General features: G+C 39.2%; 1 protein-coding gene and 1 long non-coding RNA gene across 3 annotated transcripts in view; one reads left to right on the top strand and one right to left on the bottom strand.

Annotated features, from left to right (window-relative positions):
- The window catches only part of LOC135304249 (uncharacterized), a 121453-nt gene that overhangs the window by 87983 nt on the left and 20516 nt on the right, over positions 1-12954 (bottom strand). The gene's annotated exons all lie outside the window — the stretch shown is intronic.
- Positions 6756-12954, top strand: part of KLHL4 (kelch like family member 4) — a 71693-nt gene continuing 65494 nt past the window's right edge. The window contains exon 1 of the mRNA XM_064426490.1: positions 6756-6774. The gene's annotated coding sequence lies outside the window, so the exon portion shown is untranslated. The remainder of the gene's footprint in view (positions 6775-12954) is intronic.

Below are 12954 nucleotides of genomic sequence, written 5' to 3'. Positions count from 1 at the left end.
CTGAACTTGGGCAGTAGGGGAAAAAGGAAAGGAAAATTTCTCATTTTTCTCCTTTGTTATGCTCTGCTGTTCCTCCAACAGCTCCTACACTTCTGTGACAACAAAACATTAACTGTGGAGCAGCAAATGCAAAAGTTCCTTTATCAAATCCCATCCATAACTGCAATCCAGTAATATCATACACAATATCCTTGTGCCAGAAAAACACTCTGCTTTCAGATACTTCTTTCATAACTCCAGCTCCCTGGGCAAAGCAGCTACCAAATGAGAGAGGCTTTGGACCTCAGAAGTAGTTGATCCTCAGCAATTTTATTCCTATTATAATTTATACAAAAATGCAGCTTTGAATCTGTACAAACAACTTTTCTGCCACATTTTTGTCTGCTCAGTCATTTTGTCCTTGTGGAAATGACAGCTATCAATTTCACCTGGGTAGTATAAATGTGCTTGAAGAAAACAAAATGTCACTGCTTTCAATTACAAGGGCAGCAGATAAATGCCAACTCATTACAGAGTACTTAAAGCTCAAGTCTAAACTTACTATGAATTACTTTCTAAATCTAAATGCCAATATTATACTTAGGTGTATTGATTCAGACATATAAACCTATTTAACTCTCTGGGTCAGAGTTTGTTTATCTTTTGTCATGAATAGATTACCAAGGCAAGGAGAACAGTGCTGGGCTTGGATAATGGAAGGAGTTTGCCTTGAGTGCCCAGCTTCATTAGGAGGTGACAAAAGCCCGGGATTGCAATGCATGTAGCATTTCAATGCATGGCCAAGGCTATTTTTATATTTTACATAATGCTCAAGTCTGAAATTGGGCACTGAAACTCTGATTGAAAGCAGCACTGTGGCATACACAAACAGTGGAGGGACTTAAAAACATGCTTGAAGCTAAACAAGTTCTTAATTGTATTGAGGCTTCAGAGCCCCCTTGAAATTCAGTTAATTGGGCAAGAACCATTGCATCAAAGGCCAACCCACACAATGGAGTTTGTTAGTCACTGTGCCATTCCTTATGGAATTACCTGCCTTGCATACTCTGAGATCATGAGCCTCTAAAAACAGTTTTTGTATCCCCATCCCCTCAGATGCCTCTGCTACCTGACCTTGGCTACAAAAGTGACAAAATTAAAGGGTCTAACAATTCTCTGGAAGATTTCAGAGTTTTTCTCAGAACTCTGGGAAAACTAAACTACTCTCCTGAAGGCCCACAGACAAAACTCACTATTAAACCCCAAATTTTAACTCAAAACTAAGCCTTAGCAGCAGGGTGAGAGAATAAACCTGAGGAACTTTCTTTCCCTTATAAATTCAGCGGTACAGGATGGTGGAAATGTCTGTGGGCTCCTTCAGGAGAAGCTCACAGGCAGTGAGGCCATACCAGGGCCTGAGCCCCCGAGGTGGAGGAGGCACAACCCAAAATGCTCTGAGCTGATCCCATTTCTGCTCTGAGGTGAAAGTGAAGATTTACAGGCAATCTAACACATAACTGGAATTAGGCTCTAAACAAAGACAGGGACATTACTTCACCCAGATAAATATTTTTATCATTAGCTTCTTCTTCAAATAGAGATTATTTAAAAAAAAAAAAAAAAAAGAAAGAAAAAAGTCACGCCCCTCACCACCCTCCCTCCCAAAATCTGAAGGTTGTTATTCTCATCATTTTCTTCAAACACAGTTATGGTGTATTTTATTTATCATTAAAATACCATTAGGAAAAAAAAACCCAATATTTTTCTTGCAAATTTGTAAAACTAATTTCTAAAATCATATGAAGACAGCTGTATTCACCACAAAATGTTTTCTTATTTTCATTATGAAAATACTTTATATTACTAACGGTGCACTTACATTTCAAAGGTAACAATTCCAACCCCTCCTAACCTGTGCAAAGGAATTTTGGAAAGAGCCAGCAGAGGGACCCCTTCAGTTAAAAATTAAAAATAATTCATAGCCCAACCCCTGAATCAAAACCCACCAGGGTTTTATTTAGGCACAGGCCCAGATTATGTCTAAAGTACCAAGAGCACAAAAAGCAGCAAGTTTCTGATACAATACAGTGAGGTTTCAGACAAAATAACAAATTCTCTTTCTGTGTTTGTACATTTCCAGTAAAAACTGTGATATTTTAAGATTACCATTCAATTATATAATACTGAGGATGACTGGAACCTCTTTACTAAATACCACAGTGTCAGGACCAGAGCTAAGGAAATGATCTGGTTGCATTTTATTCCCTGAGACTAAATAGAAAACAGGGCTGTGGCAGGAGCAGAAATTATCTCCCAAGCTGTCCCTTCCTTCTTCCAACCACCACTTCCTCAGGATTAAACAGGATGTCCATGGGAATGTGACCACACAAGAACAATCCCAAGCTGCAGAGAATGTCTGACTGCAGAAAGGATCCTGCAGCTGGAGCCTGCTGGTGAGAGGTGCTGCAATACACACGTTCAGAAAGTGTGGTTCTGCTCAAACACTTCCCAACTGCATCTTTAATTTCAGGGGAAATTTGATCAGGGAGTGTGTCTTTTGCAATTGTTGCCATGGAAGCTTAGCCAGACGTGCTGTTGTAGAAACAATTAATTTTTCACATTGCAGGAACTTGGTATTTTAGCACTTTCTGATTTTATTTGATTCTGGGAACTCCTGGAATATTATTTCTTGTCCAAAGTGGCAGCACCTTTATAACCAAAGCATGTTCACTCTGCAATGTGACAGGCCCCACATTCCTAGAGTATTTATTCTAAAAAAAATTTAAGCTATGGAGTTCTGGAAATGCAAATTCAGAAAAGAGCTTCCCAATGTTTACAATGTTCTTAAAAACTAATTCCATGTAAAAGGCAACATGGGCCATCACAGAGCTCTGCCTCACACTGAGAACGAAAAGCAAATCAGGTTCCAACCACTACAGATTTAACCTGGCTTTGTCCCTTAAGCACAAAGCTCAGTAAGGTTTGGAGATCCAAAAGACCTTTGAGGAAAAGTATATTTTTAAAAAATTACTATTAATGTTTCAGAAATTATATTATTTACAGGGAGAAAGGTAACCTGGAATCTGTAAATCCGTCCTTCTACAGATGTGCCTCTTTCACAGATAGACAAAATTTACAATCCAGTAAGTCACTCTGATTGCACAGAAAACTGATGGCAGGTGTATCTTTGAACCTATTTATTAATTGTGATACAAAAACATTCATTTTTGTCACTATAAGAGTGAGATCATAACAATAGCAAGACACAAGGAAGCCATTTCCTGCATAAAACACAATACTTTCACCATGTTCTTTGTCTAAAAATTCATCAGCTTCCTCGTCAGGGTGTTTTGAAACTTCAGTTTTTCCCTCCCTGCAATTCTCTCCCATTCCCTTATGTCATCTTAATAACTCAAGTCCTCCTTCAAACATACTTGCACTTGCATGGCCTTGCAGAATGAAGTGATTGCCAGCAGAAAGGGATTCTATTTTTTTTTCAAATTTTCATCATTTTTGATGGACATGTAAAAATTTATCTAGGGTTAAAAAAAAACACTTGGGGAAATAAGTTTTTGATTATCTATGCCAAGGTGATGGAGAAATTTATAAATGTATCAGAATAGCAACATGGGAAATAACAGGAAACAATTTGCAGAGAATTATTACATGACAGGACAGTTCTGATAATTTGCCAAGATAAAAAATTCATTTAGTGTTTCAACAAAAGAGACAACCTAAACGTTAAAATATATCCTGTTCTCTATTCACTGATTATCTGAGCTCTCTTTTCCACATTCCTGATACCTTTTGGGTTCTCCTGCTCCCAAGAACTGCTAAAAGGGAATGAAATCCTATTGTACTTGCCAAAGCATACCCAGGAATTCTTTCCCCCTTGGTAAGGATCCCACTGAGGACAGATGGCAGATGCTAATTCCCACCCAGCTGACACACTGAGGGCTTTTGATCACCACGTAGTCAAGGAATACAATAACTTGTGAGTTACTTTGAAAAACTCAGTAGATGACCAGAATTTGCTGGGCAGAAAGCATATGGTCAGCAAAACTTGAAAGAAATGAGCAGGTTTGGGATTATTGTACCTGACTGCTCAAATCTGCCTATTTGAGCATTTCTACAAAGGTTTCTTACTTCATACATTTATAAAAATATGCAAGAAATTGAGAGTTCGAGGATCTCTAAACCGTATCTTTATATATCACTGTCTATAGAAACTAGACATATATAAAATGATATATTTTAGAATCTCCACCCTCATTTCCAATTCTTGAAGTTTTACAGCACTTTCATAGTAAAAGCAGATGAATTCCTGCCATTTTGGGATCACAGAAATGTGTGTGACATTTCTGGAGTGCACAGTTAAAGAGAAAGGGAGGGAAATATAAATTCTGAGCTCAAGGTCCCTAAAAATCCTTCCTGTTTTTTGACGATTGAGGTCTCTGAGTGCAGTTCAATGCATGGTTGTGCTTGAAGAGCACATCAAACCCCAGTGCTCCTGTAGCACAGAGGTAACCAATTCAATTCCAAATGCATTTAAATATGCATTTTCTCCCTGTATATTTATCTCTAATTAAAGGCTGCCCCTGCCATACAGCCTTTACAACAGAACTCTATTTTCTGTCTCTCAGCAGCAGGTGGCTTCCTTCCTCCTGTGTTAAAATTCAGCAGCTTAGTCTTATAAGACACCTCAGATTTAAACAAATGGCCTTTCTGAATGAATGAAATTTACTTTACCAAGCAAATTAAAAAAAAATAATTATTAATAATAGGGAAAAATAGAGTAGAGAAAATATGAAATATATCAGGTTTTTTTCTTCGAGAAGTCAGTTGTAATGCATTGGGTCATCACAATAAAAACCCCAAAAGTAGAAAATCTCTAAAATAAAGAACTGTACTGTTATTTTTTTCACATTGTCAATCCTTACTTATTTAAAGTTTGTGCAGTATTGTCTAAACTATACTACTCTGAATCCAATGGCAAACCAATTTTTGAAAGCTCAGCTAGGGAGATGAACTTGCCATAAATTATTTTCAAAGGTATTGCTTGGCTTTTTTAAAATTTATTTCAATGGCATTTATTTTTTCCCCAAAGCAATGTCAACGACTGCCTTACATAACTTTTATTTAATTGAAAATCAATAAAACGATACTCATATAACCTTGGCATTCAAAAATGACATTTCTCCTTTGTTTTTACAGCACACACAGCAAACAAAAATCAATGCTTTATCTCTCCACACTTGGCTAAAAAGGATAATAAAGCAGCAGGCTCACAGTGCTGTATGATATTGATCGTGGAGACTCTCAAGATAAATTACTGAGATTTAAAAATTATTCTTGGTAAGCCAGCACTACATATTTTTTTATCAGTTTTCACAAGACTGAGGGAACATGGGCATCAGTACATGAGCTAAAATACATTACACTGGGGGTAATTATTTTAAAACCCTTCAATGAAAAATGCACTCAAGGAGCACATTTAAAAGTGAATATGTTTCATATTTTTTCTGTAGGGAAAAATGGTTCAAGTTGTATAATCGAGTTCATTGAGACACTCCAATACTTGTGCAATACATGGAGAAATACAGATTTCTGTATTGAACAGATTTGCATTTGCTTGCAGTTTTTAACAAAAGAGAAATTTAGGACAAGAAAAAAGTTACTTTACAGGCATTACTTCATTTTTAGAAAAAAAACCAGCTTTTCAAGATTGACTTTTTGGGTGAATATTATAGTACAGGTTAGATCTACTTTAGGATGTTTTGAAGAGAAAGATAAGAAATTTTTCTGTGCCATCTTAAAGGGCACCATTTTTTATGCCATCTTGAAAGGATTGCTTTAAGAGATTTTTAAATTTGAAGTTAATTGCAACACGAATGTAGCTTAGCAACTTTATTTTCACAGTAGAACTCTAATAAATCATTAGCTGCCACTTAAATGTGTACAAAAATACCTGAATCTTAACTGTTATAAAAGAAAAGTTATTAAAACCTTTGACTCAGAGGAAAATGGAAAACACAAAAAGATTTCAGCAGTCTGGAAGGGGTAGATTGCTGAATATTATTGTGTAAAATAAATGAAAGCTGCTCTCAAAGAGTCTCACTATAAATCATCTTGGTGTGTTCTCTGCTCTGCTATGATTCTAATCACCTACCAACAGCAGGGCATAAAATACACAATATTGTACCTTTATCTTGCTCCTCCAAGGACATCTTTAGCTCACAAAAGCCCCTCAAAGTACAGGTCTAACTCTCCAGAATTGTTACTTTGCTTTGCAATTATCCTGCAGGAAACATTTCTATAATTTCAATGAGAGTTTTGATTTCTGGGGAGATTTTCTGGTGCGATTTTTGAGATAATGATCTTTAGAGACTGGGGAATGCCCTGCAATCCCAAGATCCATGCCGGGGCACTGGGCAGGGACAATGTGGACCTTGTCCAGCAGCAGAAAGTGGAGGAGGCCTCAGGAAATGGTGCCTGGCAAAGGCGTTGTTTAATGTGGATGCTGAGGGAAGTTCAACGGAAAACATTTATCAGAAGCTTCCGTCCAGAGAGGAGATATGTTGTGGGGAAAAATGCAAATATTACTCAGCAGGCCAAGGGCAAAGGAAATAGGAAATGGGCTAGAGAGTTCTCTGAAATAATCTGTCACTGAAATGTGAGAAAACAGCCCCGTGTGCTGCCTGTCCTGTTGTTTTAAACTTTCCACAAGCCAGGAGCCTTTTGCAGCATTGTGCCATTATCTGAAAGTTGGCTACTTCCAATTCCAGCTTCTTCAAGGTAGGATAAAATGCTTAATTTGGGTCTTATCTTGACACATCATTTGCATGTTTATTATTTGAGCCTTTGGAGTAACTCATAGGAAAGTCATGAGCTTATCACGGAAACAATACATCTCAGAAATGCTGTAACCATTGGCTTGGGGCTTTACAGCCTGCACAGAAATGCCAACCATTCAGCCAAAATCTTTTGGGAATGTCAGAGGGACAGGGCACAGCTCTGGGAGGGTGCCACCTCTGAGTCCGCCAGGGCTGGGACAAGGGGTGGAGCAGGGCTTTTGGGAGCAGAGAGGAAACTTCAAATACAACTAGGAAGGGATTGAACAAGAGATGGTGATCTGAACTCTGTGTTTTTAACCTTGAAATGCTCAGCTCTGCAGACACTAAATGTCAAGTATGCCTTCCTTACTGGTAATAAAGGTGCTTGCATCAGTGAAGAAAAAATAGATGCTTATTAAAGTTGGATTTTTGATGTTTTTATGATAATAATATTGCTCAAATGAACAGAACAGTACGTCCTTACACAAGGGAATATACTAACAATCCTTCCTTCAGCCGTATCTTATGTTCTCCCCATTGATTAAAAAGCTCCAAACAACTTTCTTAAAGGTAAAGAAAATAATATTAGAAATCATAACTGCTACAATTAGTGTTGCATTGTCTTTTGGATTCCAGTATCCTTGAGTTCCTATTAAACAAAACATTACTGAAATTGTAGCAATTCCCTAGGTTTGACAAATGCTTTCCATGCTTCTCTGAAAACACAGCAGGAAAGAGAGAGAAGTTCATTATATGGAATATTCACACTAATTCCAGATACCAATAATATGAAACAATGCTCTCTAGGTGCTTCAGCACAGAAGAGAAGCCCCTCCAGAGGGTGATTTAGGACAAGCAAATTAGACTTTCTGTTGTGAATGGCACTCAGAAGGCTCGTGGAGCCAGGCAAAGTGAATTTGTCCTAGAATGGATGATATCAAGAGCATAGAAAAAAAAAATGCAAGCCAGGAAGAAGTAGAGGAGGAAAATAATCAGCATGATTGCAATCTTGCACTCAACTGGGTGCTTGTCTTTGTCTGTCTGCTCTCCTGTCTCCATTGTTCACTCTCCATATCCTTACCCTCACTACTTTCTGTTTTAAACTACAGTACCATGTGTTCCTCACCACTTCCTTAATTTACAATGTAGATAAATAAATGACTTCATCCAAAAGGATTCCACTAGATAGTGTGCTCACACGCCTCAGTGCTCACCACATCTCTGGAGTAGGCTTTAGTTTACTGTAAATGAACAGAGGAAGTGGATCTTACAAAGCATCTCCTCAGCAAGGAAAAAACAGGTTAAAGGTATCTCATTCATAAAGTTTGATAACAACAAGAATAATAAAATGACCCTGGCTGATGCAGAGAAATTTGACAGTAAAATAGTGAGAGGCAACAGAATTGAAAAGCAGGGCACAAATGCAGAAGGAATTTCAATTTAAGATTGGCTGAAAAAGGACAAAGGAATGACACAGATAAGGGGGGAGATGAGATCAGAAAGCATTAAAGATATTCTCAGATATTCTCAGAGATAAAGACATTCTTGGCTTTGTTTTTAGTCCTGTAGTCGATTGTGCTTCTCTCTGCAGCACTGGGGGGACTGGGAGGAGTTCCAGTTGTGTGTGGCTGGAGCTCTGGGCATGCAGAGATCCTGCCAGGAGCAGATGCTCTGTGCTGGGCTGGGCACTCCTGGCTCTGGGAGCTCATCCAGGCAGCTCAGGAGCAGGGCTGAGAGCCCCACTGCACACCCTGGGGCTGCCCAAGCCCTGCCCTGGCTGCTTTTCCAGCTCCTTTGCAAGGAAAGCTGAGAGCACAACAGAGCAGGGCACCCCACAGCTGCCTCTGGGGTGGAAGCAGGATGCAGACACAAGCCTGGAGAGCAGACACTGCCTCAAGGGCTGCTCTGAAACTCAGATTCAGCAGGTGATGCCAACACAGCACAGCTCTGTTGTGAATGGAAAGGATGAATAGAAAGGATGCTGAGGCAATTTTCATACTCTGCTTTGTATTTCTACTGGATAAGTCAATTGGCTTGGCAGCAAAGAAGGAGTTAAAGCATGGAGAAGCCGAATACATGAAGAAAATAATTCAATTACTTCCGAGATTCATGAGTTTTCTATATAATTAGATAGTTCTACCCCTTTTTTAAGCACTGGGCACACTAAAGCTCTGTAGGTAGTGATGACAGCTGACTGTACATGTGCCTGCATGAAGTGAGAGATCAGATCCAGAGAGATTTCTTTAGGAGAATTCATTCCAAAAACCTCCACCACCTTGCTGGCAGCATCAATAAAAAAGCACAGCTCTTGCCTAATTTGCTTATGCAGTAGGGCTGATCCCCATTGGAGCACATTTGGAGAATAAGTGTGGGAATATCACAGGGAGGAGGAAGTTTGCAATCCTCTTGCTCTTCCTGTAAATATTGCATGGATATCTAGAAGATTTAGATTCAATTTTAGAACAACCTGTCTAGTTATTTTAATTTTTTTTAAGCAGTTAATGATTTCTGCTATTAAGTGTTGGTCATATTGTGCCACCTACTGAAAACAGCCAGTACATTTATTGCTTTTTAAACCTAGAATCAAGAGATTTAACTATTTTTGTTAAAATCTGAACAATTTCACACTGCAACAAGAACATATTGCCTTCACTCACACCGTCAAAAACTTACCAAAGAAAAAATACGCCTCAGAAAACTCTGCACAGAGCAAGATAATGCATCATTTTAAGTAGGATTTTTACAAACCGTGTCTAATAAGTGCTCTGTACTCACAGGAGCATACTCTGGGGTAGGAAAACTAGAACTAATACCTTTTGAGGAATTGACCACTTTCCATTTGGAAACTGCTTGTTAGCTCAGCTACAGCCATGCAAAACAAGATTCCTTAACTCCCTGTCTCTTCTGATGAGACATAAATGATTTCAGGCTATATGGGGTCAAATATATTCTGTGTAAATACAGAAGATGAAAACAGGCAGTGATGCCAGGATATGTGAAACAGCTGAACCCACAGATGCCCATTTTAAAGAGCAAACACCAACTTACTGTGGGCTACAGAAAAGGTGAGTCATTATCAAATACATACATATGTGAGAATATATAGATATTATGAAATTATTATAAATTTATCACTTATTTTTAAAAGTTTTCATTACCACTTGGCCACAGAACATACCTGGATAAAATAATCCTTATGGTCACTACATGTTCAGCAGCAGTACTCAAAAGGTTGATGCAATGAGTCTTCAAGTCAACCAGACAAGGCAGGATCTAATTACTTGACTACAACATCAAAAATAAAACTGCATAATGTGAAGTGTGCAACACTTGAATGTTTTGCTCAGAAAAGGAACAGGGCTGTCTGCTTCTGTTTCACTTAAGAAAATGTGAAGACTTTACATAAACCCTTGTTTACTACATGTGGGATAATTAGCTTGTCAAATATTAAGACAGTGTCAGTTCTGTTCCATTAGCTAGCTGAAGATACTATAAATTACATGGAAAATGTCCAAGGAATAATAATATCAAGGAACACCATCCCCTGGAGGAGTTTTGGTGATGGTTTTCTTCCTCTCCCTCACTGTATATCCTCTGCAGAGAATTTTTAGACAGAAAGGTCCCCAAATTTAGCCCACAGACTGGAGTGTAAATACCCAGAAGGGGAGATCAGCTCCCTCAAAGTCTGTGTGTCATATTCTATTTACAACCCGACCCAAGTGCCTGATGGTTGGGATGACATGAGCAAGGTCAGTGGGATGGAGGAGCTGAATCCCTGTCCCTTCCCTCCCTCAGCACATGGACACACCTCTGCCCCAGCAGCACAGCCTGGCCAGAGCTGTCGCTGTTCCCTGCATGCAAAAGCAGCTTAGCACCTTCTCCCAAGCGCTCTGGAGTGCTCACCACAAATAACTGCACTAAAAATAACCTGCAAAAATATGCACCAGGAAAAAAGGCAGCGTCGCAAGGCAGCGTCTGCTTGGTTCTGCTGGAACTCTGCTGAGAAATCTCAGAGCTGAGAAATCTCAGAGCTGGCTTACCCTCTGAAATGAGCAGTGGGATGGTTTTACTCTCTAACTCCATTTAAAGTCGGCTGGATCAATACAAATAAAACCAGTAAATAAAACATGATTAAAGGTTACAGCACTTTTAAGGCTCTTGGTAAATTTTACTGTTAAGCAATACCAATATTCATAAATAGGTGGATTCAAAAGTCACTGAGAATGGGATAAACTCCATTAACCTCAGCAATTCTGTGGGGCCTTTTTCTTGGGGCAAACCTGGATTGTCACAGTCTATTTCATGGATCTTGGCAATTACACATGGAACAATTTAGAATCATGGAATAATTCAGGCTGGGGACATCCTCTGAAGGTCCCAGCCCATCTAGCCCAACCTTCCTGTGAGAGACAGGGTCAACTATGAAATGATAGTTTAAATTTTAATAAAATCAGATATACAGACTTATACAATAAGAGCAGAAATATGATACTCCAGTAAATACTTCCATATCAGATCATCAATTAGGAACATATTTACCAAGATTAGGGGAAAGAATGCTTCCTATAAAAAGACTGAAGTATTTTTTTTCTATCTATTCATACTTTCCCAAGCATAAGAATTGGGAACCAGTAGTCTACCTGGTTAGCAGTCCTCTGGAGGAAGCAATGTGGGATCACATGAGGAATGGAGAATTGTGTCTGCTCATGACTGATCCAGACACATCCACAGAGTCTGGTCTAGCAATAATGAAATTGAAAATATCACATTGGGTGTGAGCTGAAAAGACTGATAGGAGGAAATGTTCTCCCTGTTCCTTGAGCTACCTCAGGCCATGCATTTTGGGGAGCAAAGCAGTTTGTGACTGCCACAGATCCCCTGGCCCAGGAGGATTTGGTGTGGCTTTACTCTCGGACAGGGTGAGGTACAAAGGAATGCCAATGCCTCCCAAACCCAGCAAAATGCAAAGAGAAAAACAAAGTGCAGTGCAGATAATATTTCAGCTTTTGGTTTAAGGGATTTAAGGATCTTAACTTTATAAAAATGTTTTTAAAAAATCAAATACTAAAAACTGTAATTGCAATTCCAATACTCTCAGTTCCAGCTTTTGCTTTTTTATCCTGTGCCTACTGTTCATGCTGTCAACACTTGTCTGGTTCATTTTGGTGTCTGAGAACTCTCAGAATTACAAAATAAATGTACTGTATCAAAAAGCTTGAGACATGAAGACTTGTCCAACAGCTTGTATTACACTACATCAAAATGGGGAAGAATTTGTGACACCGTTATCAGCTTGTGAGAGCTGATATCACACACAGGGAGTCTCTGGAGATACCAGGAGGGGATTGAAGCTGATCCTGCAACCCAGCAAGAAAACTGTGTGCTCAGGTCAGAAAGCACTGATAGGCAGAAGTAATGGTGCAGAGCAGAGCAGATAACCCCCAGCAAATAAATAATCTGTGGTGGCTGTAAGAACTTTTGCACCTGTGAGGAGAAACATCTGAAATATGATTAGGTCCTGATTTCCATTCTTGTTTTGTAAGGCATCATGAAAAAAATCTTTAAAAAAATTAAAAAGTTTTTCCATATGTCACTTTTGAATGTTGACTTGATCCATCTGTCAATAAGTCAAATGAAAAAAGTGGATTTTTTAGTTTCTGTACATGACTGTTCAGTGGGGCTTGGGTTAAACATGTTCCATTGCCTTGTGGGGTGAAAATCATAAGGATGAATCTATTTATTTCTTTTTTCCTAACTGCTTAAACGATTTCATTTTCTCTCAAGTCCCACTAAGTGCTCCTCATTCAGACTTTGCACAAACTCTTTCCCCTCCACTGGCTCAGAACCTTGGCATCCCAAATCCCTCAGGGCACCCCTTCCCCAAGACCATGCTGCTGTCACACCTTTCAATTTCCAGCCTTTCTCTGCTTTCCTCGTTGTCTCCATCAGCCCTGCAAAACCCTTCCTCCTTTCTGGCTGCTCCTCAGTGGGGACAAGCAGTTGGCAGAGGAGTGGAGCCAGAACAGAAATTCCACATTTTCCGCATCATTGACACTTCTACAGACCCCTGATCACAGTAAACTTTTTGTGTGGCTGAAGTACATGTGGAGAGATTGGCAATGAGCTGTGAACTGGGGCAGTC

Source organism: Passer domesticus, chromosome 7 (assembly GCF_036417665.1).
Source record: "Passer domesticus isolate bPasDom1 chromosome 7, bPasDom1.hap1, whole genome shotgun sequence".
In the NCBI taxonomy this organism is placed as follows: domain Eukaryota; kingdom Metazoa; phylum Chordata; class Aves; order Passeriformes; family Passeridae; genus Passer; species Passer domesticus.
The sequence above is the reverse complement of the archived record's forward strand: the minus strand, read 5'-3'. Positions and strand labels throughout refer to the sequence as shown.